At 55.6% G+C, this 26,038-nt stretch overlaps 2 long non-coding RNA genes across 3 annotated transcripts; one reads left to right on the forward strand and one right to left on the reverse strand.

Moving 5' to 3' along the window:
- The first annotated feature begins 3,787 nt into the window (after positions 1-3,787).
- LOC109502930 lies at positions 3,788-4,849 on the forward strand. The gene is made up of 2 exons (XR_002161851.3): positions 3,788-3,924; positions 4,210-4,849. It is a non-coding gene; the product is annotated as an uncharacterized LOC109502930 (long non-coding RNA).
- A 4,949-nt stretch (positions 4,850-9,798) lies between these two features.
- On the reverse strand, positions 9,799-18,906 carry LOC109502931. 2 transcript variants are annotated; one of them, XR_006583613.1, is made up of 4 exons: positions 18,154-18,906; positions 16,499-17,104; positions 16,011-16,086; positions 9,799-10,163 (listed from the first exon to the last, which is right to left on the reverse strand). It is a non-coding gene; the product is annotated as an uncharacterized LOC109502931 (long non-coding RNA). The 2 variants fall into 2 exon arrangements; XR_002161852.3 differs by having other exon boundaries at positions 16,499-18,895.
- Positions 18,907-26,038: the final 7,132 nt, after the last annotated feature.

Genomic DNA, 26,038 nt, shown 5'->3' on the forward strand with positions numbered 1-26,038 from the left:
CCCACGTTAGGTGTAAAGATTACTTAGACAAATAAACTTAAAGATGCCTATGGTGGGGGGGGGGTGCCTGGGTGGCTCAGTTGGTTAAGCTTCCAACTTTGGCTCAGGTCATGATCGCAAGGCTTGTGAGTTCGAGCTCCGCATTGGGCTCTATGCTAACAGCTGGAGCCTGCTTCAGATTCTGTGTCTCCCTCTCTCTCTCTGCCCCTTTCCCATTCATACTCTTATCTCTCTAAAAAATAAATAAACATTAAAATTTTTTTTTAATGGGATAAGAAGGATTTTGATAAACAGATGAGTCCTTAAAGGATTAATGGTAAAGAGGGATATGTTGGCTGCATACCTCCCCACCTGTTTAAGAAAAGACCATCTTTCCCAGACTTCAAGCTGTATTACAAAGGTATACTCATCAAGATAGTATGGTATTGGCACAAGAACAGACACTCGGATCAATGGAACAGAAAAGAGAACCCAGAAATGGACCCACAAACGTATGGTCAACTAATCTTTGGCAAAGCAGGAAAGAATATTCAATGGAATAAACACAGTCTCTTCAGCAAGCGGTGCTGGGGAAAACTGAACAGCGACATGTAGAAAATGAACCTGGACCACTCTCTTACTCAAAAATAAACTCAAAATGGATGAAAGACCTAAATGTAAGACAGGAAGTCATCAAAATCCTCGAGGAGAAAGCAGGCAAAAACCTCTTTGACCTTGGCCGCAACAACTTCTTACTCAACACATCTCCGGAGGCAAGGGAAACAAAAGCAAAAATGAACTACTGGGACCTCATCAAAATAAAAAGCTTCTGCACAGCGAAGGAAACAGTTAGCAAAACTACAAGGCAACCGACAGAATGGGAGAAGATATTTGCAAATGACGTATCAGATAAAGGGTTAGTATCCAAAATCTATAAAGAACTTCTCAAACTCAACACCCAAAAAACAATCCAGTGAAGAAATGGGCAAAAGACATGAATAGACACTTCTCCAAAGAAGACATCCAGATGGCCAACCACCACGTGAAAAAATGCTCAACATCAGGGAAATACAAATCAAAACCACAATGAGATACCACTTCACACCTGTCAGAATGGCTAACATTAACAACTCAGGCAACAAAAGATGTTGGTGAGGATGCAGAGAAAGAGGATCTCTTTTGCACTGCTGGTGGGAGTGCAAACTGGTACAGCTACTCTGGAAAACAATATGGAGCTTCCTCAAAAAATTAAAAATAGAACTACCCTGCAACCCAGCAATTGCACTAGTAGGTTTTTATCCAAGGGATACAGCTGTGCTGTTTCAAAGGGGCACATGCACCCCAATGTTTATAGCAGCACTATCAACAATAGCCAAAGTATGGAAAGAGCTCAAATATCCATCAATGGATACATGGAGTATTATTCGGCAATCAAAAAGAATGAAATTTTGCCATTTGCAACTACATGGATGGAACTAGAGGGTGATATGCTAAGCAAAATTAGAGAAAGAAAAATACCATATGACTTCACTCACAAGAGAACTTTAAGATACAACAGATGAACATAATGGAAGGGAAGCAAAAATAATTTAAAAGCAGGGAGGGGGACAAAACATAAGAGACTCAAGACTCAACTATGGAGAACAAACAGGATTACTGGAGGGGTTGTGGGAGGGGGGAGGGGCTAAATGGGGGAGGGGCACTAAGGAATCTATTCCTGAAATCACTGTTGCACTACATGCTAACTAACTTGGATGTAAATTAAAAAAATAAATAATTTTTTTTTAAAAGAAAAAAAAAAGAAAAGAAAAGCCCATCTTTCACCAAGCAAGAAGAGCACCTACCATTTATCAGCTGGGTGTTGCGATCTCTATATTGTCAAAGTTGTTAGACATAAAAAGACAAACAGGGACATAACAGATCCCAAGGAAGCTGAGGACTTGCCAGACTGAGGTTTTCACAAGGCAGATGCCTCAACTTAGATGAAGCACTTCTCCGCTATTATTTGATGAACATGGTCCAGACTTCTAGCCATAAATCTCAGCTGCTTCACCTGTAAATGAGGAGATATGCCTGCCCTGCCCTCTCTTAAACTGACCTTACTCTGATCAAGGAAAATACCTTCCTTCCTCATAGGCTGAAATGGGCTCGGGAAATTAAAGTACAGCAATTATGACCTGAGAAAATGCTACAGTAGGAAAAAAGGGAAGGAAAAAAGAGAGGAATAAGGACGCTTTTCCTCCCAACTCCCAAAAATGGTCACCAGTCACGTGAATTCTCCAGGATCACAGAGGCCAACATTCTAGAGTTGGGGTGCTCCTCGGGCATCAGCTAGTGCTGTCTCCAGACTAGGCAGGACCAAGCTGCTCCAGGCACAGCGAGGAACTGAGGAACCGGCACTGCCTGGTCCCTCTGAGCCTTTCTCATTTTCCAATTGATCCGGATGATCAAGAGGCCATAGGCTGCATGTAACTTGAACCAAACTTATTCTTAACGGACAGAAACACACTGGCGGGAACCAGGCCAGTTTATGAAATAGTGATTGTCGTGAAACGTGGGTTTAACACTTTTCATACTTTCCTGTACTTGTAAGTACTTTTGTGTGCTTCACCTCGCTGTGTTTATTTCTCCATCTGTACCTAGTTAGGAAAATTATAGCACTTAAAACGGTCTGACATGTAACTATTCAGTGAATGCCAGCTTTCATGATTTCTTCCGAGATTTTCTACGAAGAAGAGGGATTTGTATCATGAAAAATACCCTTTAAAAGTTCTATTATTGTTTTTAACAAACATCCCATAACGGAAAAATTTTTACCTTTTGAGCATTAGTATCCTCACCCCTTCCCTATTTCCCAATTTGAAGTAGCAAGTTGCAAACTATTGTAGTAATTTGCGGAGATGTCGGCCTTTTCTTTTTTTTTTTTTTACATCACATTCCAAACCTTTATAAAGAGCTACATCGGTCAACTCCCGCGCTGAAGCGCGCGGACCGAGCAAAGAATCTGGAGAGAAGGCCTCTGGCTTTCCCAGAGGCGAGTCGTTCCCTCCGCACCCGGGTAAAAGCACCCACTTCCGCCATTAGGGCGCGCGACGGAAAATGGAGACGCCAGGCCCTCCCCGCGGCGGCCGGGAGTTCGGCGCCTGCGCCCTGCCGGCCCCCTCCGCCCCACCCCAGCTCGCGAGGCCGTTACGGCCGTTGATGGAGGACGAGGGGAGGGGAAGGAGCGCCGCCCAACGCCCCACCCGGCGCCCCAGCGCGCGGTTCCGGCGAGCCCGGCTCCGGCCCCGGTAGTCCGCTCCAGGCCGCTCCGGACCGCTAGCCGCTCCGTAGGTGCTGGCCGCGCTCCGTGCTTTCCCTCCAGCCCTTTGTGTCCCGGCGCGCGTCGGAGGGAACGCGGGAACGCGCGCCGTGCCGTGCGCCTGCGCAAGGGGGCGGGACGGCGCGCCTTGCCAGGAGTCGTGAGTGGGCGCTGTTCCGGGTCGCCCCGTCCCGCCCCGCCCCCAACCGCCATTTCGTGCTACGGCGCGCGCGGACTCCGCGTGATGGACGCCCGGAAGCAGGGACAACAAAGGCCCCTGCGCAAGGGCCGCCCGGTCTGCTGATCTTTCCGCTGCTCGCGGGGCGAAGATGGCGCCCAGACCCTACAACTGTGCCCGAGTTTGGGTCGAATGGGCGCCTCTACTTTCTCTGGACTAGGCCTGAGAGTTGGCCCAAGGGGCATGCAGGACCTCGTGTGTGCACAACCCTGGGGTGTGCCCCTTTCCACGTGTGTACAACCTCGGGACAGTGCACTCGTCCCAGTATACGTAGACTTGTGTTTGCACCATCCGATATGCACGAACCGGTGGGTTTCCACGTTTTCCTCTGTGCACGATCTCAAGGATTTGCTTTTCACACGAGTATGCGCACACTTGTGTTTGCACCGAATGGCTGCCCACAGAGGTACGGGTGTGTACGGATTCCTGTTCACACGAACCTGAGATGTGCACAGGTGCATGGATGCATGAGTCTGGTATATGCACCAACTTGTGTTTGCCCTGGGACGTGTGCAGACCCATTAGTGCAAGCTCGGCCTTCCGCAGTCAGGAGCACTCTCAAAAACTATGGTGTTTCTGGACTGTTTTGGATTCTTTAGCCCTTGCTGAGTTTACATGCGAAGAATAAACACCTGTCTGCTACTCTATGCTATTCTTAAGCTTTCTTTTAATCTTTCTTCTTTCCTTCCAGCTCATTGGGCGTCTCCCACTTTGCATTGGGGCCACGCAGTGACAGCGATGGGCAGCTACTGAAAGAAACACAAAGAAATGGGCAGTTACGGGCAACACGGTGAGGTTGGGAAGGAGTCCCCTGGCCCGAAAGAGTTGAAAGACCTTTTTGGAGAAAGCATGAGCCAAGGCCAGGGCCTGGCTACAGAGGGAATCAGGGGTCAAGTCCCAATTTCCTGTTCAGGCCTGAGAAGTTTTTTCTAGAAGGCATTTAAACAGGAGATGCCACCAAATTCCTTTTGAGACTATGGGGTTGAAGGAGAAGAGGCGGGTGATAGGAGGGTATGTGGTAAAGAGGACTGTTTGTGGGGCCCAAGGGACAAGAGAGTGGGAACTGGCTCAGAAGGAAAGGGGCCTCCCCAGGGAAGGAATGGGGTATAAAAACAGGATGGGGGACTATGGTCTCCCCAGCTGTTTACACCTCCTGGTGTTTCAGGCTCTTCTGTGTTGAGCACACTCCTCACTCTAGGGGAGAGACAAAGACTTAAGCCCCAGGGCTGACCTTTACTGGCTGGGTGCCTGGGCAAGCACCTATGTCAGTGGAGAAGTCTGCAGGCACAGAGCAAGAATAACCCAGAATAAACATGGGGTGTTAGCATTTATGCTGGACTGACTTTAGAAGTTCCTTGTCTGACCCTCCTTGTCCTGTTATCAAAGAACCATCTCTTCAGCATACATTTCATATGGTTATGAATATTTTCTTGTTATGCTTGCTATTCGTAGGTATATTTTATGGGCATAAAAATACATCAACTCTAACATGCCTCTACATTCCCATTGAGAACCCCTCTACAACAACCCCAATATGTTATCATTTGATTGTGTCTCATGATGGAGGACACTTCACAGGACAGCCTTAAAGCATAAAAAATTTATCCTTATGAGCCCCAGATCTTTAGGATATGAAATGAAGGTCCGCGCGTGCATGTGTGTGTGTGTGTGCGTGCGCCCCAAAAGATAATTTTCTGAGCATATGCTGTGTGTTAGGCTTGTGTTAAGGCTAGGCATATAGCAGTGAAGGGGAACAAAATATACTACCCCAAAATATGCCTCTTTAGCATAACGATTATTTTAGGCTGGTTAGTTTTCAGAGACTACAAACACAGGGGAAGCTCTGAAAACTGAGTAGAAGTTACCCTTTTGTAAGAAACATTTACATTTATAAGGGAAATCTCCATTTCTAAGGGTGACTCCTTCACTGTACGGAGAAGAGGAGGATGACTCTAAATCTTTAGAAACTTATCAATGGAGAAGACAAGGACTTAAATCTATAAAACAACCTTACACTTTTTTTATTGTGCTTTGCTGGTAACTTCCTATAATTGATTCCTACCCCCAGCATCTTTTGTCTTTAGCTGAAAATGGTATCTAAGATGATGGGTTTGGCCATTTGAGGATTTTATTCAATTACGCATGTATGCTTTTGTTTGTTTTTCTCTTGTTAATCTCTCTTGTATCAGTTTAATTATTAGGCCAGCCAAAGAAACTAGAAGGGAAGAAGGGAAAACTTGATCACCCCTGCAGCAGCCAAACACTTCCTGCCTCTAGGAGCTTATAGACCCAAATTGCAGGACACTAGGGTCCAAGAGCAAAATAGCTTCATCACACCTGATAGGATGCTGAAAGTCTATGCAATGTGGATTACAGCCCGCTGGGCTGCCCCTGTGCCTCTGGGATTAAAACTCTAGGGATGAGGGGTGCCTGGATGGCTCAGTCGGTTAAGCGTCCGACTTCAGCTCAGGTCACGATCTCGCGGTTGGTGAGTTCGAGTCCCGTGTCGGGCTCTGGGCTGATGGCTCAGAGCCTGGAGCCTGCTTCAGATTCTGTGTCTCCCTCTCTCTCTGCCCCTCCCCCGTTCATGCTCTGTCTCTCTCTGTCCCAAAAATAAATAAACGTTAAAAAAAAATTAAAAAAAACTCTAGGGATGGGCCACCTAGGTGGCTCAGTCTGTTAAGTGTCTACTCTTGATATCAGTTCAGGTCATGGTTGTGGGATTGAGACCCATGTTGGGCTCTAAGCTGAGCGTGGAACCTGCTTGGGATTCTCTCTCCCTCTTTCTCTGCCCTTCCCCCACTAGAGCATACGCTCACACGCTCTATCTCTCTCTCTCTCAAAATAAGTAAAAAATTGGGGCGCTTGGGTGGCTCAGTTGGTTAAGTGTCCAACTTCAGCTCAGGTCATGTCTCATAGTTTGTGAGTTCAAGTCCCCTGTCAGGCTCTGTGCTGACAGCTCAGAGACTGGAGCCTGCTTCAGATTCTGTGTCTCCCTCTCTCTCTGCCCCTTCCCCACTCATGCTCTGTCTCTGTCTTAAAAGAGTAATAATAATAAAATAAAAATAAATAAGTAAAAAATAATAAAACATTAAAAAATAATAAAACAACTCACAGACCTGGCTAGCTTAGTCTGCAGAGCATGAGACTCTTGTTCTCGGAGCTGTGGGTTCGAGCCCCACGTTGGATGTAGAGAGTACTTCAAAATAAAATCTTTGGGAAAAAGAAAAACTGGGGAGCTGTGAAGGTGCAGACTGGATGGGTGCACAACCCCTGCTACCCTACCATGGGGGGTGACCTTGCCAAACATAGCCTCCCTCTCCCATACGCATTCCACAGTTGCCCCAGTCCTGGGCATGGTCCATAGTCCTTGCTACTGGGGTTAGGGAGAATTGACCTCCTGATCAGCAGCACCAGGCACTTTATGCAGAAAAAACCACTAGGGACCTTCCTCACAAGGGCACTGTGGGCTGTCTTTAGGGGTGGGAGCAATCCTGCCGAGCCCTCTTGGCAGCCACTTCTGGGCAGCCCTGCCTGCCTGGGAGGTGGGGCCTTGGGGATAAATGGCTGCTGTAACAGTGTCACTCAGGCAAGGGTGACATGCCACCACTTTAATCCACCAGCAGGGCTGGCCACAGGCTGGCACCTCCTAGGAAACCAAGCCTGAGATCTGATCTAAATCAAATCCACGTAACCTGGAAGGAGGTGAGGTGGGCCCACCCCCTCTCCTGCTGAACGGGCAGGTTGTACTGGATCACCGCTCTGCATTTCACACTTTTTCCAAAGGCCAAGGATCTGGGTGATATCATCCTCCCTGAACGGCTCTTTTTGGAGTATGTTCCAGCGTCACGCTTCCCGGTCCCCCAGTCCCTGAGCAGAGGACCAGAACTGCCCCCTCTAAATGCTGGGCTGGGCGTGGGGTCCGGCCCAGGAAACACCTGGTGGGGAATTCGTCTAGCTCCCAAAAGTAAACCACAGAGACCTTGAAGGCACCGCCCTTGGGCAGCTTCTTACCTCCAAGGGTCACATTTAAGTGTGTGTGTGTGTGGGGGGGGGAATCCCTGGAGAAATGAGACCGTTTGTAGAAGAATAAATACCACCTTGTGCCTGCCGACTTCTTGCAGAGGTCTGTGGGCTTGTTCGGGGCCTGTGTAAATAATTTAATGGAAAACTCCAGAAGGGAGACAGTCCACGTGAGCCTGACCTTGCCTGCCAGCAGGCAGGTTATAATACGTTTCTCCTCTAAGGAGTGACTGGGACTCAGGATGCCTCGGTCCCAATCCAGAGAAATAAGACACTGCTCTGGACTCCCGGAGAGGGACAGTTGGCCGAGTGTGCCCGCTTCTAATGGGCGGGAGGGATTTCTTCAGGGGGGACCATCCCTCCGGGCCCGGGTCACACATCCCAGCGTCTGAGATGGCAAAGCCAGGGAGGGCCCTGGTGGTCCCGGACGCGTCCCGTCCTCTCCCCCACCCCCATCCCCCGCAGGGCAGCCCGGGTCCCAGCCTTCCGCAGGGGGCTTGGGGCAGGAGAAGGCTTCCGGCCGATCCCACCCAGCCCGGCAGGGCGTCCCCCTCGGGCGGCAGGGCCGGCCGACCCCGCGAGCCGCCCTCCCAGTCCGCCTCCCCGGGCCGCGGGCGGCCCCTCCTCGGTGCACCCGCCCCTGCCCGGCCCGTCCAGGAGGCGGCGAGCGGGGAGGCGGGGAGGCGGGGAGGCGGGGAGGCGGGGAGGCGGGAGGGGGGCGGGAGCGAGCGGGCCGCTGCCCAGAGGCCGCGCCGCCCAGGCGCAAACATTTCCTTATGTGGTGGCTCCGCGGGCCGGGGCGGCGCCCGAGGGGCTGCTGGGGACGGCGGGCACGCCCGGGGCCTCGCGGCCACCCTGGCTCACTGGCACGGCCGCCGCTGCGCGCGGGAACCTGGCCTCCTCTGATGGACAAAACCAAGGGGAAAGGCCCCCTGCCCTGTTCTCTGTCCCCCTGCCCGTGTCGCACGTTCCCCTAGAAGGAAGTGGTCACTGTTTGTCGGCCAGAACCCCTCCCGCTCGCCGACTTCCCCTGCGTTTGTGGGGAAAGTAGCCCTGAGATCTGGAGTTCAAGGCGGAGACCTCTCAGGTCTGGGCGAGGAAGGGGCGAGGGGTGGGCTGCCTGGTCCACCGCCCTGGCGCCTCCTTGGTCCATCTGCACAATGGCGCACCCTCATTTGCCTCGGGAGCTATATTTGGCCGTGGAGGGATAACAGGGTGACTCATGGGAGGGATGGCCCAGGGGCGGGAAGTGGATGAGAGGCATCGCAGAATGCCTGCTGCCTTCTGTTTCAGGGGGGCTTCATGGTCCGAGCCTCCAAGAACGCTCCGCATCAAAACGTGGGCCCCACGGGCTGCTTTCTGGCTGCAGGGCCAAGCCTCCAGAGCCTGATTAGGGCACCCCGGCCCTGACACAATCCCCACCCGAGGTTCTGAGCTGTCTGCCCTGACCCTCTGAACTGTCCTGGATTCTGAGGCCAGTATCTGTGCCAATTACAGCCTTTGAGCAAACTTTAATGTCTGATAGGGCAGGTTCCCTATGGGATATTTTTTAAGTGGGGCTTTCAGCAAGAAGCTTGCCACCCTAGTGAATCTCTAATTGGTCTAATTTCAGGGAGTATAATTTGACGCTGCATCTCAGGGATATGTCTGGTCCTGGAGGCCTTGGCATGCAGCACCACCCCCAACAGGCTGAAGGAGAAAAAACTCTGCTTGGCTCCCAGCCCTCCTCTCCAGCTTCCCCGTGACTCCCATCCCTCCTTCTGCAGCCCCTAGATTCCTGGCTCCCTGGGGTCTGCCTCTGAGTCACGGGGCACTCATGCCCAAGCTCCCTTCCCCAACACCAGAAAATCATTTCCAGCCTCAGACACCCCCCCCCCCCACCACCACCGCCCCAGGCCACTCACCCATCCTTGTTCAGTGTGACAGAAGGATTCAAGACCCCCAGTTAGAAAACCACTCTTCTATAGGATATAAGATTCCAGAAGCTGAAGTAAAGAATCCTGTCAGTAAGAGATCAATGGCCGTCCTTGCCCATCAATGGATAGACTCTTTTCACACTGGGGAGAAGCCCCCCAAGGAATCTGAAGAAAGAAGATGGGGAAATGGACAGTCAAAAGCCTGAGATACTATAATCCATACACAGATAAAATGGCCAAATCTTCGAGTCAGAAATGATCTTTTTTTTTAAATGTTTATTTGAGAGAGAGAAAAAGAGAGAGAGAGTGTGCACGCATGCACAAGCAGGGCAGGGGCAGAGAGAGAGGGAGACAGAGGATCTGAAGTGGGCTTTCGGGGCTGCAACTCATGAACCGTGAGATCATGACTTGAGTTCATGACCTCAGCTGAAGTCAGACCTTAATCGGTTGAGCCACCCAGGCCACCCCAAGTTAGAAGTGATCTTAGCGGTCGTCTCTGTCACCTCAACACCTAAAGCAGACATCTCCCCTCCTTTGTTCCTGGATTACTTCCAGTGGCAGGGAATGTACTTCTTCTGTGTGTTATGTCTTCAATAGAATTGAAATCTGCTTCCTTCAATGTCCGTCTTCATGGTCCCGGTCTGTGTGACCGTGTGTTCTAAGAAGGCAGGCTCCCAGGGTCCCAGAGCATCACGGTGTTCAGTGCCTGTGTTGTCAGAATGAATGATGAAATAATACTGAATGCTCACTGAAGTGTCATCTGCTCTGGGCTAAGCCACACCAGCTTTCCCCACCATTCCGTGTATGACACTGTTTCCAGAACACTCTTCATCCTTCCCACCTGGCTACCACATCCAGTGTTTCTTGCAAGCAGTAGTGTGTTCTGTGTTCCAACCTGTGCAGCCTGACCCCGTGAGGCCTTACTGCTAGTGTCCCCCTGTGGCTGTGTCTCTCTCAAAGGTCACAGCTTTTACTTTCACAGTTTTAGCAAAGGGGAGGGCTCCTTGCTGCATATGAAAATAGTGTCATGGCCTGGGATGCAAACCAGCATCTCAGGAGGCCAGGTTAGGCAATGGGCAGCCCAAGTCCTGCTGGATGGTACCTGTTTACGGGGCCAGGGCCCTGGTTGTGGGCAAAGAAGATGCCAGAGTGTGCCCTTTGCTCAGCAAGCAAAACCTGGCTTTGGGGCTCTCTCCAGGACCCCAAGCTAAGACCGGTTATCAGGTAATTGTCAGGTACTTGACCACAGTTACTGGAGCTCCTTAAGGTCTCAGGGCTTCTGGATACTGTGGCTCAGTCTTGCCCCTTCACAAAGCTGAAGAGGTGCAGGGTGGCTATGAACACACAGCTGGGGATTAATACATGTTTGTTGGCTGACTCCTGGATGAATAGGAGACAGGGAGCGACCCTATGCCAGGTCTACACTTTGGACATCTGCGCCACCCCCACCCCCCATCTCCTCTGCAGTTTGGGGCCAGGGCAAACTCACACCTCCTGCCATCAGTTTGTGGATCTGACAAAGGGTGGTAAAATGAGGCTCTGGCCCTGAGGCTGCCTCAGGGGGACTGAGAGTCTAGCTGGGATCAGGCCTGCCCTGAACCTGCAGACTAAAGGCAGGTAGCAGGTGGAGTTCCCCAAGTTCCCCTAGGAGGGGACCGGGGACCTCTGCCCAGAGAGGTTTTTCTCCCCTAGAGGGACTTTATGCTACAGAGTGCCCACCCTCTGAAATGCCAGCCAGGGAGGGCCCAGGCATCATTCCAGGTGGTCGTGTGCCTGGCAGTGCAATGGTGGGAGCTCAGGCAGAGCCAGGCCAGTGGGGGGAGGGGCCCGAGGTGGGGGAGGGGCCTTGCTCCTGCTCTGTCCCATTGCAGGATCATTGTTTGACAGAGAGGAAACCCCAGAAACCAACAAGGTCAGTGCAGGGCAACTGAAAGGAAGATAAAATTCCCCCGAGTCTCAGAAGGAAAGGAAGGCTCAGGAGAGGCCCGCATGACGGTGACTTTCCTGGTTCCTGTGTGCTGCAGGCTCTCAGCTCCGTCCTGGCGGAGGGCAGGGAGGGCACTGGGGCACTGGCTCAACCTAGCTCCAACAGGACGCCAGCTTGGCCCCCATACCACAGGGCTCACTGGGGAGGCCCAGATGTGCCAAGGAGAGCGGAACCCACGTCCAGACCCCACCCTCACATTCGCTGCCCTCCACCCAGCTCTTACCTTCACTCTACCACCACCTTCCCCACTGTGCTGGCTCTGAGTGGGGGGCAAGTGCCTTCATCCCTGCTCCTGTACTCACGCTCAGGCTCAGACCCTCAGGTCTGAGGGCCCTGAGAGAGCTCCCGGAAGCCCCTCTGGTCTAAGGGTCTAAGACAGGCTGCACGTGTAGGGTAAGAGCCTGGATGGATTCTCAGGGGCAGGGTTGAGGTCCAGCTCTGACCCTAGCTGGCTGGATGACTTGGGACAGCTCACTGTGCTCATTGGCCCTCAGTCCTAAGATCCCAGCTATGCTGGCCAAAGGGTAATTGTTTTGATTCTCAGAGAGTAGACCATAGGAGTCTTTCCTAGGTGGGAAGGAGGAGGGAGGAGAAGGTCAAGGCCAGAACCTGGGCGTGAAATGCAAACAAGAATTCAATATGTAAATCAGTCGGTGCTTGTTCCTGCTCTTCAGACAAGGCCCAGTGAGACCCAGATGCTCTAAAGAGTGCCTGTGACCTGGCCTCTGGGTGTCCTCACAGAGAGCAGTGGGCTGGGCACCTGGGGGGCATGGTGGCATTCAGGTGCTGGGGACAGGGCCCTGGCTGGAAGCCAGCCCTCCTCTGCCTGAGCCCAGGGCCCTTGGTCCCTGTCCAATGAAAGGCACAGCATTCTGCCCCTCTGAGGCCACTTGTCCCACAGATTGTTGGTGGCATGCTCCCCTCCCCAGGCTCAGGGCGGAATGTCTTTCAGTCTGGGGCTGAGTTGGCCCTGTGGGTCTGGTGGCTGATGTGGCAAAGACCTTTGAGGAGCTGCCTGGCCACCCACTATAACAGGGACAGTTGTGGCTTTGGCCAGGGGTCTCTGTAAGCCAGGCCCCCAAAGCTCTTTCTTGCATGAAATATCTTGGGATAAGAGGGTGCCAAGCTTGGGATCCTGCTTCAAAGGATAGCAATACTCAAATGATACTGATCAGGGTGACACCAGCCCTGGGGGGAGGGGTGGCTATTTCCTGAGGCTGCTGGCCAGGCTAGCAGCTGGGCCGCTGGGGCCCTGGGGAGACCCAGATGTTGTCTCTTTTCAGCTCACTGCTTCCCAAAATAGGAGGGGGGACACTGGGGAGGCCACAAGGAGGAGCCAAGGGGCCCCCAGGGTTTACTGAGGAGCCGTCAGGGAGGGGGGGGGCCATCTGTTCCCCAGGTTGCAGGCTTCAGGGGAGCAGAATGGGCCATAAGGAGGGGCTTACCAGCACCACCCTACAGGGCCACCTTCCAGGCCTCACTCCTCCAGAAGCTGGCTCCAGGGGTCCTTGTGGGGGGCCAAGTGGATAGAGGAAGAGATGGGAGTTTGGTAGGGAGGGGGACAGGAGGCCAGGAAAAGAGGGTCAGTCCCAAGGGAAGATGGGAGGGTCTACCCCCCAGGTCTCTCTCTCTGCCCACCTGCTAGAGGGCACCAAAAACACCTTAGACCTAGACCACCTGGCAGTGTCAGGCCCTGGACAAAGACAGAAGGTCCCCATTTTACTGAAACTCTTGTTTCTCATCAAAATCAGTGAGCCTCAGTTCTTGAGCGTCCTAAGAGTCCGCCTGCAAGGGGGAGCTGGGTGAGAGCCTCAGGAAGGAGGCAAAGGAGACAGGTTACAGATCTGGGTGACTCTGGGCACTGGCCGCCTCCCCGGGCTCTCACATCTGATCCCCAACCCCCAGCCCTGAGCCAGCTGCAAAGCCCCACTCCCTCCTCTCTACTCCTCCCTCTTCTCGGCTCCCATTCCCTACCGGCCAAGTCCCAGAGAAGAGAGAGCCCTCCTGCCTGGGCATCCTACTTCCTGCCTCAGTCACCTGCCAACAGCTCAGATTGCTCTCCCCCATGAGGAAGCAGAGGTGGCTCCGGCCACTGTGCTGGCTCCCACCCTGCCCCACCCCTGGTCCTGGGCACCCGACTCAGTGTTGGCTCCTTCCCATCAACACAGAAGCTACCAAGTCCCTCCGTGTTAACCCGAGTACCCTGAGCCCACCTCCCTCTGGGCTCCCTTTCCTCACAGCCACACTCTTGACAGAGATGACCACACCCGGCAGTACTTCCTCCTCCTCTCCTCCTTCCTCAGCCCATGGCCACCCTGAAACCACTCAAAGGCTAGTCTCTGCAGCGCCGTGTCTGCTTTGCTGACCTCCTTCTTCTGCTCCCACCAGGGTCCACCTCTCTGGCCCTTCTTGCAGCTGTCTCAGACAGCCTGGGTCTCAGTGCCAGAGTCTTCCAGAAGTGCCAGAGGGTGGGGAGGGGAAGGAGGGGAATCAGACATCCTGGGTTCAAAGAGGCCTCACTGCCTCCCAGCTGGGTGACCTGGGGCAAGTTCTGTCTCCCTCGGTGCCTCAGTCTCCTCACCTGGCAAGGGGGTAGGGCCGTATGGAATGACCTCTCGGGACCTGTGAGGATTTGGGAGCACGTGACCTCCCTCAGTGCGGGCTGACGCCAGCAGTGCTGTTCAGAGGAGCCAGAGGGAGTACCGGTTCCGCGCTCTGCCTGGTGGCCCCTGGCACAGTGACAGGGGGCCAAATCACTAAGCAGGAGGTTCACAGAGGGCTTCTCAGGGCTTCAGGTGGTTTGGCTGACTTGGGAATCCCAGTGATTTGAGAAGCCAAACACACACACACACACACACACACACACACACACACACACGTGCATTACTCTTCTTGAGCTTAGGGTGGGAACATTTTGAAGGACTCAGTCACTTGCACAGAATTCCATGTTGTCCCCACAGCACGGCTCCCAAGGAGGCCAAATGCCCCCAGCACACCCTGCCCTGGCCATCTCTACTCAGAACCCAGACGCCCCAGGGGCCTAAGGGGTGGAGGCTGGCAACAGACGGGTTAACTCCCGGCCTGGCTCCTGGAAGAGATGCTTCTTAGGGGGAATTGACACCCCACTCCACTCTTCCAGCTTTTCTCTGGCCCCCAAAGCAGCCGGCACCCCTCCCCTTTCCACACATCCCCCTCCACTCCCTCTTTTCTGAAAGTGACAGAGGGCTCCCCCAGGTGGCCGAATGCGCCAAGATTAGAAGCTGGGCAGTCTGCAAGGACTCGCTTCAGACATTTTGCTCCTTTAGCCCCATAAATACATCGGCCTGGTCAGACCAGGTGCTCCAGTTTGAGGGTGGGAAAATGAGGTCTCCCACATGTGTGTTCCTGTGTGTATGACACAAGTGATGTGTGCAGTCCCCGTTTGTAAAGGATTCTCGTCCAGACTGTGGGCAACTGCTTGCAGCCATTCTGAACACTGTCTGCAGGGCCTGGCCCAACACTTTGCCTTGTGCCATGGGTCACAGGACAGAGAGACATGGGGACAGGAAGCAGAGCACAGAGGCCCAGCCAGAAGCCAAAAACCTACCAGCGCCAGTAATCACCTCCGTTTATCACCTACCATGCCCCAGACTTTCTTTTTTTTTTTTCAATTAAAAAAAATTTTTTTAAATGTTTATCTTTATTTTTGAGACAGAGAAAGACAGAGCGTAAGCAGGGGAAGGGCAGAGAGAGAGGGAGACACAGAATCAGAAGCAGGCTCCAGGCTCTGAGCCATCAGCCCAGAGCCCGACGTGGGGCTCGAACTCACGGACCGCGAGATCCTCACCTGGCTGAAGTCGGACGCTTAACCGACTGCGCCACCCAGGCGCCCCACCCTCCCACCTGCCAGGCTTTCTATTCTTCATTTCGTTTACTTGCCACAACTGCCTAAGGAAATAGGCATTATTATCATCATTGAGCAAATGAGGAACCCGAGGCCCGATGAAGTCAAATCCCTTGTCTAAAAGTACACAGCTAGGGCCAACCTGAATCTGAACCCAAGCATGTCTGACTCCAAATCCCTTGCTCTTACACAAGCCTGCCTATGCATAGGAAGCTAATCTCTGCCAAAATATCTAAGAGCGACACAGGTAGACCCATGAGATGCTCATGATGGCGATGTACACAGCTGGTGGCCAGCAGAAGCAAGCGGAACTATGACAGGCCAGTTATACAAGTACAGTGAATACTGAATTGGTATGTACGTGTGAGAGAGGGAGGAGTAAACCAGCTCCCCTCCAAGGTGGAACACGGGACCAGCGATGCCTGAGACCTGTCGATGTGTGCAAAAAGACTCCGAGTTTGGGTATTGGTCTTTCTGGAACACGGAAACCTGGACACCATGGAGCTCACTAAGATCTAGAAAGTTCCAGTAATAGGCTAGAGCCCACTCTCAGCTCACTGGCAGGCTGAGGCACACAGTGTGCTCAACCTAGATGGGGCCCAGTGATAGCCACACAAAAGCAAGGGACATATACATGCATTCGGGCTTGGACACCTGCGCCCTCCCCCCCCCCCCATACATACATCTGAAAAAAGAAACTGCTGCCGCCATGTGTAGACACACTTGACCTCTTGACCTCTTGGGTGCACAGTCCAGCTCCTATTGACAAATACACACACACACAGAACTCTCAGAGAGAAGAGGAAAAAAGGTCGAGCTGGCCAGGGGGCTGAAAATCCCTGCAGCCGCATAGACACCTGGGGCCTAAACCCTGGGATTAACCGTGGGTTGCAGCAGAGTCTGTCCTCAGACAGCCTCCTCCCACCTTCCCAGGCGTTGAAACGGTCTTCTGCCCTCCCATTTTAAAGGTTGGGCCAGGTCCTCGAATGCCGAGGTTGGCCACATGGGGGCGCATGAGCACTGACTAATCCCCTCAACCCAGCCTCCTCCCCAAACCCTTCTTCACTGATTGCTAAATATGTAATAAGTACACATTCTTTGCTAGGTGATAGGGCGCAGAGAGGGGAGAGGGGAGGGGGAAGGTGGTTAGGGCAAGGGAAGAGGCACTTACCTATGCTTCAGTGGACTGGAGGTCAGATGGGCAAAGGTGTTGGCAGGAGGGGCTGGGTCAAAAATCACAGCTAGAGTGTACTGAGCACGACCAGCCGGGCTCCAAGTTCTTCTAGATTTTGACATGCACTAGCTCATGTAATCCACAACTATATGAACTTGGCTTTCCCATTATTCTACTTTTATTGTGGGTATTGTGGGCATTGTGGGTGCAGTAGGGCAAGCATGGTAGTCACCTCATAGAGTTGCTACAAGGCTTAAATGGGTAAGTGTGATTATGCGTAAAGCACTTGGAACACTGCCCAGTTGTTATCCCCAGATGTTGGGAACACATCCCCACTTTACACATTGGGAAACCAAGGCACAGCTAACAAGGAATGGCCTCAGGATTAAATCATGAGCCGGCTGGTTGCAGAGTATGGGCTTACCCAGTTACTGGACCCCCTGGTAGGTCCAATCAGGGGATCCTGGAGGCAGCAGGGAGCCACTAGAGAACTTTAGTAGGGAAACAAGACTTAGTTTGCTTTGCACGCTGGCTGTAGAAGGGGCAGCCTGGTGGCAGGGCGATACTGGTCAGGTGGAGGCTGTCCCATGGTCCCAGCTGTGACTAGGATAGCAGTGGAGGCGTAGAAAGAAGACATTAGAGAGACATTAAAGAAGCAGCCTGGAGGGTCTCGGTGACCAATTTCAAACCAGCGCTGGGGGAGCGAGGGGGTGGAGAGCAGTGGATGGGAAAGCAGATTTGGGAGAGGATAGGGGTGTGTGGGGCATCTCAAGGGAGAAGTCTATAGTCCCCTGGCCTGCCCTCTGGTCTTGACCGGGGAGAGGACTTGATACCCTTAGGGCTGAACATAAAAAAGAATCACCCCTAGATCCCTCTGCCCCATCTTTCCTGGAGAGCCTGGGGATGGCGTGAGGCCAGGTACCCTAAACTCAGGCTCTCTTCTGTTCAGAGTCTAGGGGGCTCTGGGCTCCAGGGGAATGGCACCAGGCTGTTGTCTGCCATCCAACGTGGCACCTCGGTCCTTGCTCCCAGGGCAGGACAGGGGAGTTTCACCCACCCTCTCTGGCTGCCCTACTGTCCGGCATGGGACAGGATGATAACATCCCCTCCTTTCCCACACACACTTCGAGGCTTCGGTCTCACAAAGCGACGGGATCTCATTTAATCCTCACAACAACCTGACAGTGCAGGCGCCACTTGAGAGATGAGGAGCTTGCCCTAGCTTCACATAGCCCGTGCCTCGACTGGCCCTCTGCTGCAACTCTTGGGCTCCTACCCCCTCCACTCCCAGCACCCCTGGTTCTTGGTGGCCATCTTGGGGCGATGGAGGCCGCTACAGCCCACAGCTTAGGTCTCCGTGCAGAGCGGAGAAGGGGGCTGAGAGAGCGGCATGGTTTGGAGTCACCAGTGCTCCGGGGGAAGACAAGGGTCCAGCGTCGGTCTCAGCTAGGGGAACCAGAAGAGGAGGGAAACCAGGTGGGTAGGGGAGAGCCTTCCAAGGGTGGGGGTGGAGTGGGACGTGTCTAGGCAGGCAAGTGGGGACAAAGAGGCTGCCAGGTGTGCAGCCAGCCCCAGCCGCCGGCCCAGATTCAAACCGGAGCCGAGGCTGTGATTGGTGGCCCGAGTCCCTCGCCCCACCCCTTCTCTCTCACCTCCCAGGCAGCTGGGCAAGAGGGATGGGATTGAGAAGGCCCCTCATCACGTAAATTCTTAAGCTCGAAGCGTGGCCTGGCTGGCAGTGAACTCAATTAACTTCCTCTCCTACCCCAAGCCCTGCCAGGACCCTGTCTGGTGTTCTGGCGCCGCCATCAGCCCCAGTGACTCCCGAAGCTGCCAGGTTTGGGTAGCCCGGGCCTCAGGTCATCCAACCACCCCTTTTCTGGGCCGTCCTCCAGCCCGCGCCCTCCTCCACTCCTTTCACCCCTGGCCAGTCCTCTCTGAGTGTCTCCTGTTCTCTGACCCCCTCTCCCAGTCTAGCCACGAGGCCCGGGCCAGGCTCCCGCAACGGGCGGCTTCCTGGGCCCTACCGCCTTTCTAGGTGGGCAACCTGGCCCTCCAGTGCCGGGGAACCGTGCCCTTCCGGCCTCCCCGCGGGGCGTGCGGGGAGGCCCCTCTGCCTGGGCCCTTGGGGACCCGCGCGCGGCTGGGTCGGGGGCGGGGCTGAGGGCAGTGGGTGCACAGGTTGTCGGGCTGCGCGGAGTGCCAGCCTATGGGGGCTGGGCGGGAATCCGACTCCGGCCTGCGCCCCGCCCCCCGGCGCAGATGGCGGGGGCGCGGGGCGGGTCCCGGGCGGCCGAACGGGGCTCCGGTTTCGGCCGCGAGGGGAGGGGCGGGTGCGAGGGGCCCGCTGGGGCCGCGGCCAATCACCGCCGGGCCGGGACAGTTTTCTGCCCCCCCCCACCCCCAGTCACCAATCACGGCCCGGCCTGGCCGCCCCCGCCCCGCCGCGTCCTTTGTTCCCGCTCTCCCCGGCGGCCCCCGGCGCGGCCCCCGCCGCCCGGCTCCAGGCCTCCAGCCCTGCGACTTCCGGCCCGCGCGGACCGGGCTGTGTGCATGCGCCCGTGTGCTCGGTGTGTGCGCGCGCGTCTGTGCAGCACCCCCCCGCCCCCCCCCCCCCGTCCCTGGGACACTGCGCGCCCAGCCGCCAGGCACAGGCCTGCCGGTGTCCTTGCACGCCCGTGTGCCCCAGGGACCCCAGAGGCCCTGACCAAAGCCCCAGTAAAGCTCTTTGGAGAGGCTGAACTTTGACCGTGGGCAGGGGCAACGAGTGAGCACCAGGACCTGGGCAGCGGTCCAGCCCATGTTGCACCTTTCCTTTCTGGGCCCTGGTTTTCCTCACACTCTCACGCGTCCTTACTTTTGCTCGGCCCACCTGCCTGCTTGCTGCCTCAGATACATCCACCTGATGAGCTCGGAGCCTTCTTTTCAGGTTTATCTCGAGGGTTACGCTCTCTGTGGCGCTCCTGGGAGTCGCTGGTGCCTCCGGTGTCCCCCCCCCCCGCCCCCCATCCAGCACGTGGTCCCCTCTGGTCTGGGTTTGTGGCATATGCAACAGCGACGCTCCAAGGGACTCAGACTCAGTAACCCCAGCGCTTGGCAGAGCGTGGTGCTCCGTGCATGTCTACTCAAGGGACAGCAACAAGCTGTCATCCTAAATACTTCCAGAGTCACACAGCACCGTCAGGCCTAATAATGTTGGTTCCACTTGAGACTGAGGCTTGTTATTTCAAGCCTGTTGTAAGGATAAAAGTACCAAAATCTTTGAAAAATAGAGTGCGCCCCTGGTAAGGAGCCCTGGCACCCGCTCAGGCCACACAGTCCCTGCGGTACCATGGACTTGCCCTCCCAGAGCCCCTGGCACTTACAAGTTCCCAAATCCAGTGGGTATTCCTCTTGCCCCCCCCCCCCCCCCGCTGCCCCTCCTCACAGTGCCCTCCCTTGACCTCTGAGCCTTCTATTCAGGACTCCATCCTCAACTGCCTTCTCCCCTTATTCCCTCCACCCCCCCCATCATCATCATCATCTTCTTCCCCTTCCCCTGCCCCTTCTCCTTCTCCTTCTTCCCTTCCTTCTTCTCCTCCTCCTCCTCCTCCTTCTTCTCCTTTTTAAAAAATAAAATAGGCTCCAAGCCCAATGTGGGGCTTGAACTCACAACCTGGAGATCAAGAATGGCATGTTCTACCAACTGAGCCAGCCAGGCACCCCTATTCCCTCCATCTTCTGTGAGCTCATCCACCCCCAGACCTGCACCTGCCCTGCCACAACCAGTCTGCTGGCTCCCCTGGAAACCTCCACCTGGATACCCCTCAAGCATCTCAAACCTAGTTTGTCTCAAACTCAAGGTCCTAACCCTGCCACACCTGCTCCTAGATCTGTATCACCATTGCCCACGCCAGAGACTTGGGTGTCATCCCCACCCCTCTTGCACACCATCTACTGTGACCAAGTCTGCGCTTCCAGATCTGGCTGCCCTGTTGCCCTAGGGCCAGTACCTTGACCCGAGCTCTTCTACTTTTTGCTTGTTCTCTGCCTCCACAGTCTGCGGGGCCTGCTGCTGGCAAAGTTCCTTCCCCCATTGTCCTCAGCACCTAGTCCCAACTCCTGGCTGTAACTCCCAACTCCTGCTGCCTTCCCATCTCTGCCCCAGGTACACAGAATTACTTTAGTTGAAGCCCTTGACACAAGTTAGAAGGTTGGGGGTGGGTCCACATTCCCAGGGCTCCCCAATCGAAGCGATGCCAGGCACAGTAGGACATTTAGGTCTAGGGGGTAGACTGGCTCAGCAAACAGGCTCTGCAAACAGGCATACCTGGGTCTGGGTCCTGGCTCTGCACTTGCCCACTTTGGTTTTTTTTTTTTTAATTTTTTTTTTCAACGTTTATTTATTTTGGGGACAGAGAGAGACAGAGCATGAACGGGGGAGGGGCAGAGAGAGAGGGAGACACAGAATCGGAAACAGGCTCCAGGCTCCGAGCCATCAGCCCAGAGCCTGACGCGGGGCTCGAACTCACGGACCGCGAGATCGTGACCTGGCTGAAGTCGGACGCTTAACCGACTGCGCCACCCAGGCGCCCCCGTGCACTTGCCCACTTTGTGACTTTGCTCTGTCACTCATCCTTTCTGGCGCTCGTGTCACGACCCAGATGAGTTTAATATTGCCTCTTTGAGGGGCTAGAGGAGAAGTTAGGACCAGGGCCAAGACTGGCCAGGGGCTGCCTCCCCTCCCAGGTACCCCCCAGAGCCCCAGCTTCTAAATCACCTGGAGGGAGAGGCAGGGCCTGAGATGGGAAAGCCATTTGGGAGGCACTGGGGAGGAGGGAAGGGGCAGGGGGGAGGGGAGGCTGACAAAAGAGACCAGCTGCTGTTTGCACACAAACCCCAAGTTGATAATGAGTGGAGGGGCGGGGGGCGGGGCGGAGAAATGTCTTGGCAGGAGCCTCTGCCAGCTGAAGAGTCTGCCCAGAATCATTGTGCCCCTCCCTCCGCCACCCCCCACCCTGTGCCTTCACCGCTCACACCCAGCTGTACATCTGCTCCTGGGACTGCAACAGGGGAGGGCAGGAAGGACCCAGTCTTGGTCATCCGGCCCCTTCAGCCCAAGGCTCAAATCCTCCCCCTCAGGCCACACACATCCTGACAACAGCCCCAGGGAAGCCCACAGGAAAGGCCGGAGCCTAATAGAGCCCAAGGGCGTTCGAGGACTTGGAGCTGGCCCAGACTATCAGTCTCTGAGCGTCTAGTCAACATGAAGGCCCTTGGAGTAGCTCTGAGTGCCTGGAACTCTGGAGAAGAGAGGAACCTCCCAAACATGAGGCCTAGAAGAGTCCTCCGGCCCTGGGGCCTACCCCACAGGGCAGAGCAGCAGACAGAGGCTGTGGGGGAAAGCCAAGAGGCTCCCCTCGGCCCCTTGGCCTCCGATTATGCCAGGAAGAGCCCTGGGTGGCCCATCAGAGAGGATGCATATAAACAAGGAAGACCAGACAGGACCCCGGGTGTCTGGAGTGGAACCCCCGCCACCGTTTGGTCACCCACGCCTGGACCTTTGTGGAAGAGGTTCCTCTCCTGTGGCGCCAGGGCCATGTTCTGTCTGTGCCCATCCCTCCCCCCCCCCCCGCCCCCAGGGTCTGGCTGGCCTGTTGGCATCTTCCCTGGGCAGAGAGTTGCCCATGGCCGCGGCCGCTCCTGCCATGTGGGCTGTGGGTGCAGCTGACAGGCTGTGCCCGTACAGGAGTGTGTGCTCCTGCTGCTGCCGTGTGCCAGCCTAGCAACCGCCCCCAGGGGCAGGGAGAGGCAGCGCCAGGAGGGGATGGCAGCTCTCGTGCGCTCCCCTCCGCCTGCTGCCTCCTCTTTTCCCTTGATGTTTGAGCTCCCTGCCAACACCTGCTCCAGAAGAGGGTCAGCCTGCCTACGTCACAGGCTCCAAGGACAGAGGCAGGGTCATGGCAAACGGCACATCTCAGAGCCTGGGGCTTCTGTGGGCTGGTCCCCAAGCAGCCTGGGGCTGAGCTTTGCAGGGAGCAGCAGGGAGGAAACCTCAGCAGTAGGGCCATAAGCTCTGGGCCAGAGCATGATGGTGGGGAGAGTGTCCCTTTCACTTTCAGCAGCCTATCTCTCCCTCTCCCAAGGCCCGAATGGGACTGAGTACGGTGGGAAGGAAGAGAGGGTGGTCCAAGGAGGCAGGAGAGCTGAGCAAAGGGGTGCAGAATGAGAGGAGCACAGGAGTAGAGGTTCACAGTGAGGAGGAAGTATGTGGTCCGGTGACAGACGGGCCTCGAACGCCAAGGTGACAGGAATTTATCTGAAATCTATGGGAGCCACGGAAGATGCTGAGCAAGGAAGATGGAGTGGAGAACAAGGGCAGCGGCGAGCCCACGGCCACAGTCCACGGGGAGGCAGTGAGGTGTGTTTGGATGCGGGACAGCAGTGGCCTGTTGTGGGGATAACACCAGGGGTCCCGGGGTCACACAGATCTGGGTTCCAACCTCGACCTCGAGCCTCTCTGGGCTCAGCTCCCTCAACTGTAATTTGAGGGCAACACGAGAGTTCCCTGTGGGTCTGCTGGGAGGGTTGGATGATGTGATGCCCGCAGGAACTCTCCTGAAAAGTGCACTATCGTCACTAGTGGGAAAAAGAGTGGTTTGAACGGGGGCTCAGGCTCCTGAGTCACAGGGCAGCCTCCGTGTGGTCCGAGGCGTTCACTGCTGTGCACTTCCCTTCCCGGTGAGCGGGGGCAGCAGTGGTGTATGCAGTGAGAATGTTGGTGGGCTCCCGAGGGGGGTCCTGCACAGCCATGGCTGTGCAGCTGGGGTCCAGAAACACAGGATGTGTCCCTGAGCCCAAGCTCAGCCTGAGCCGGCACGTGGGTGGGCAAGAAGGAGGCTGTTGGAGCAGTGGCCTGCAGAGACAAACCACTTTGAGGGGCTCCAGGGCTCCCATACAAGGCCTGAGTGCCACGTAGGAAAAGGCAGGGTGCGGGCAAGAAGCCAGCACCCCACAAGGTTGTACGCAGTGAATGGAGCTTGACATAAAAAGGGCCATTGGAGGGACCCCTGGGTGGCTGAGTTGGTTAAGCGGTGGGCTCTTCATTTTGGCTCAGGTCATGATTTCACTGTTTGTGGGATTTAGCCCCACGTCCGGCTCTGTGCTGACAGCGTGGAGCCTGCTTGGGACCCTCTCTCTCCTTCTCTCTCTGCCCCTTCCCCGCTCCTGCTCACTTGCTCGCTCTCTCTCTCTCTCTCTCTCTCTCTCAAAATAAATAAACTTTTTTTTTTAAGGCCATTGGAGTATAGAAAAATAAAGCTGCGTTTCTGCCATACACGGGCATGTGTGCACGCGTGCCCATTGTCTTGAGCCCGCATAAGTGTGTGTTCAGGGAGATTTTCCTTCAGCTTGATTTCATGAGCTATAGGACCAGCCTCGGGAGGGGGCTTCAGGATGGAGAATGCCCACTTAAGACCCTGAGGCCAGTGCCGAACGGGCCAGCCTGGTGCCACCCTGAGAGGGGACCGGGCTGGCTGGGGCCCAAGGCCTTACCCAGCCTACCCTCCCAGGCCCAGGCCACAGAGGAGGCATTGATGGCAAAAGAGGCGCCCAGAGGCCACCGCAGCTGGCGCAGCATGGGCATCGCTGGGCCTTGGAGGGGAGGCAGGATGATCTCGGCGGCACCCGGGCCTCCACGGGGCTCCAGGGCACCGCATCTGAGCATCTGTGGTCAGTGTGCGTGCCCTGGGCATCCTTGTCCTGAGGTACTTTTTTTTTTTAATGTTTATTTCTTTTTGAGTGAGAGAGCATGAGTGGGAGAGGGGCAGACAGAGAGGGAGACAAAGGATTCAAGCAGACTCTGAATTGTCAGCACAGAGCCTGTTGTAGGGCTCGAACTCGGAACCGTGAGGTCATGACCTGAGCCGAAGTCGGGCACTTAACTGACCGAGTCGCCCAGGCGCCCCGTCCTGAGGTACTTCTGTGCAGCAAGCAGAACTGACTCAGTGCCTATACACCCTCAGAGGGAAAAAACCACGGGCCTTCCTTCCCAGGTGCTGGCAGGAGGCAGAGGGCCCTCCATCCACCCCGAAGCCCCGCAGTGGTTTTTTTCCCCTGGCCAGACTTCTTCAGGGATGCACCCCGCCCCACCAGGCAGAACAGGGGCCCCTGCGCCTGGCCCCCTCTCTGGCCCAGCTCTTCACCACTGGACTCCGGGTGGACTTTTTGCTTGTTTGTCTGGTGTGCTCTCGCTTCCCTCTCTGATTCTCTGCTCTCTGTGCCCTGAGGCCTCTGCTCAGGCTTGCCTCCTCCATGACCCGCTTCGGGACTGCTCCAGACCGAGAGAGACCTTCACAGGCCGACCCGTGTGCGTGTGGTTGCCACTCATCATGCGAGATAGAACTGTTCGCGTGTGAGCTCCTTAGGGACGGAACCCAGCTCGCTATCTTCCTCTCTTCCTCCTCACAGGCACAGCGCAAACATCAGGGTGGCCAGGGACCTACTCTGCCCCTCCCGGCCTCCCACTGATGCCCACGTGAGCTGTCCACTCCAGGGACCACCTGACCAGGGTGCTTTCCGCAGAACAAACGCAAACCCGGCAACCGCTACAAGCCAAGGCCAGGCTCCATTCACCCTCCACACACCAGGGCCCAGGCGGACATGCGCGTTCACACAGACACGTGCACACGCAGGCAGGCACGGGCTCACTCACACACATCCACACAAATACAAGCACCGATGTGCACACGTACCAACACGCACATCGATAGGTGCTCACGCAGACACAGATATGCACACGCAGGCACACACACATACACACACACATGCACGCCTCGCACAGGCACCCATAGACACGCTAACAGACACGTACTTGCACACACAGGTAGCACACTCAGCCAGGTCTCAGGTTCCGGAGGAGGAACTACTGGTCTCGGCCACCGTTGCCACCTCCTTCCTCCTGGAGACACCAGGCCAGCAGAGGGCGCCCAAGGCCCCTTCCCTCCAGGCCCAGTCCCGGCGGGAGGGGGAGCATGTGGTCACCACCCACCTTCCCAAACCAGGTCCCCTTTGTTCTCCGGCCTGGCCTGGGAGGAGGCCACCGCGCCTGGGGATCACCTAGTCACAGAGTCCTCTGGGCCCTGCTTGGTCTCACTCGTCTTGGCCCAGGAGATGAGCTGGGGGGGCCACAGGGCAGTGGGATGGCTGACGCTGAAGGCCAGTGCCAGCACAGGGATGGCCGCCACAAGGAGGGAGAGCCAGCCCACTGCCCAGGGCACATCAGGCAGGACCGTGCAGCCCCCAGGGCCCTCACGGGCTTGCAGCCCTTCCCCCCTCCCCATTTTCTGTCCAAGAATTTGTTAACATGTTGTCTCCTGGGAGGAGAACCCTGAACACTGAAATGGAGAGTCCTCCCCTCTCACCAGTGCCCAGCTCTTCTGGCCCCGTCAAGCCACTGGGGAAGCCTCTGATTCCTCAAGAAATCAAAGCCTGAGGTTTTCCCGACCCCCAACCCTGAAACCCAGAGTCCTATGCTAAGCAGAGGCTATGCCTGGGAAT

This window comes from Felis catus, chromosome C1 (assembly GCF_018350175.1).
Source record: "Felis catus isolate Fca126 chromosome C1, F.catus_Fca126_mat1.0, whole genome shotgun sequence".
In the NCBI taxonomy this organism is placed as follows: Eukaryota; Metazoa; Chordata; class Mammalia; order Carnivora; family Felidae; genus Felis; species Felis catus.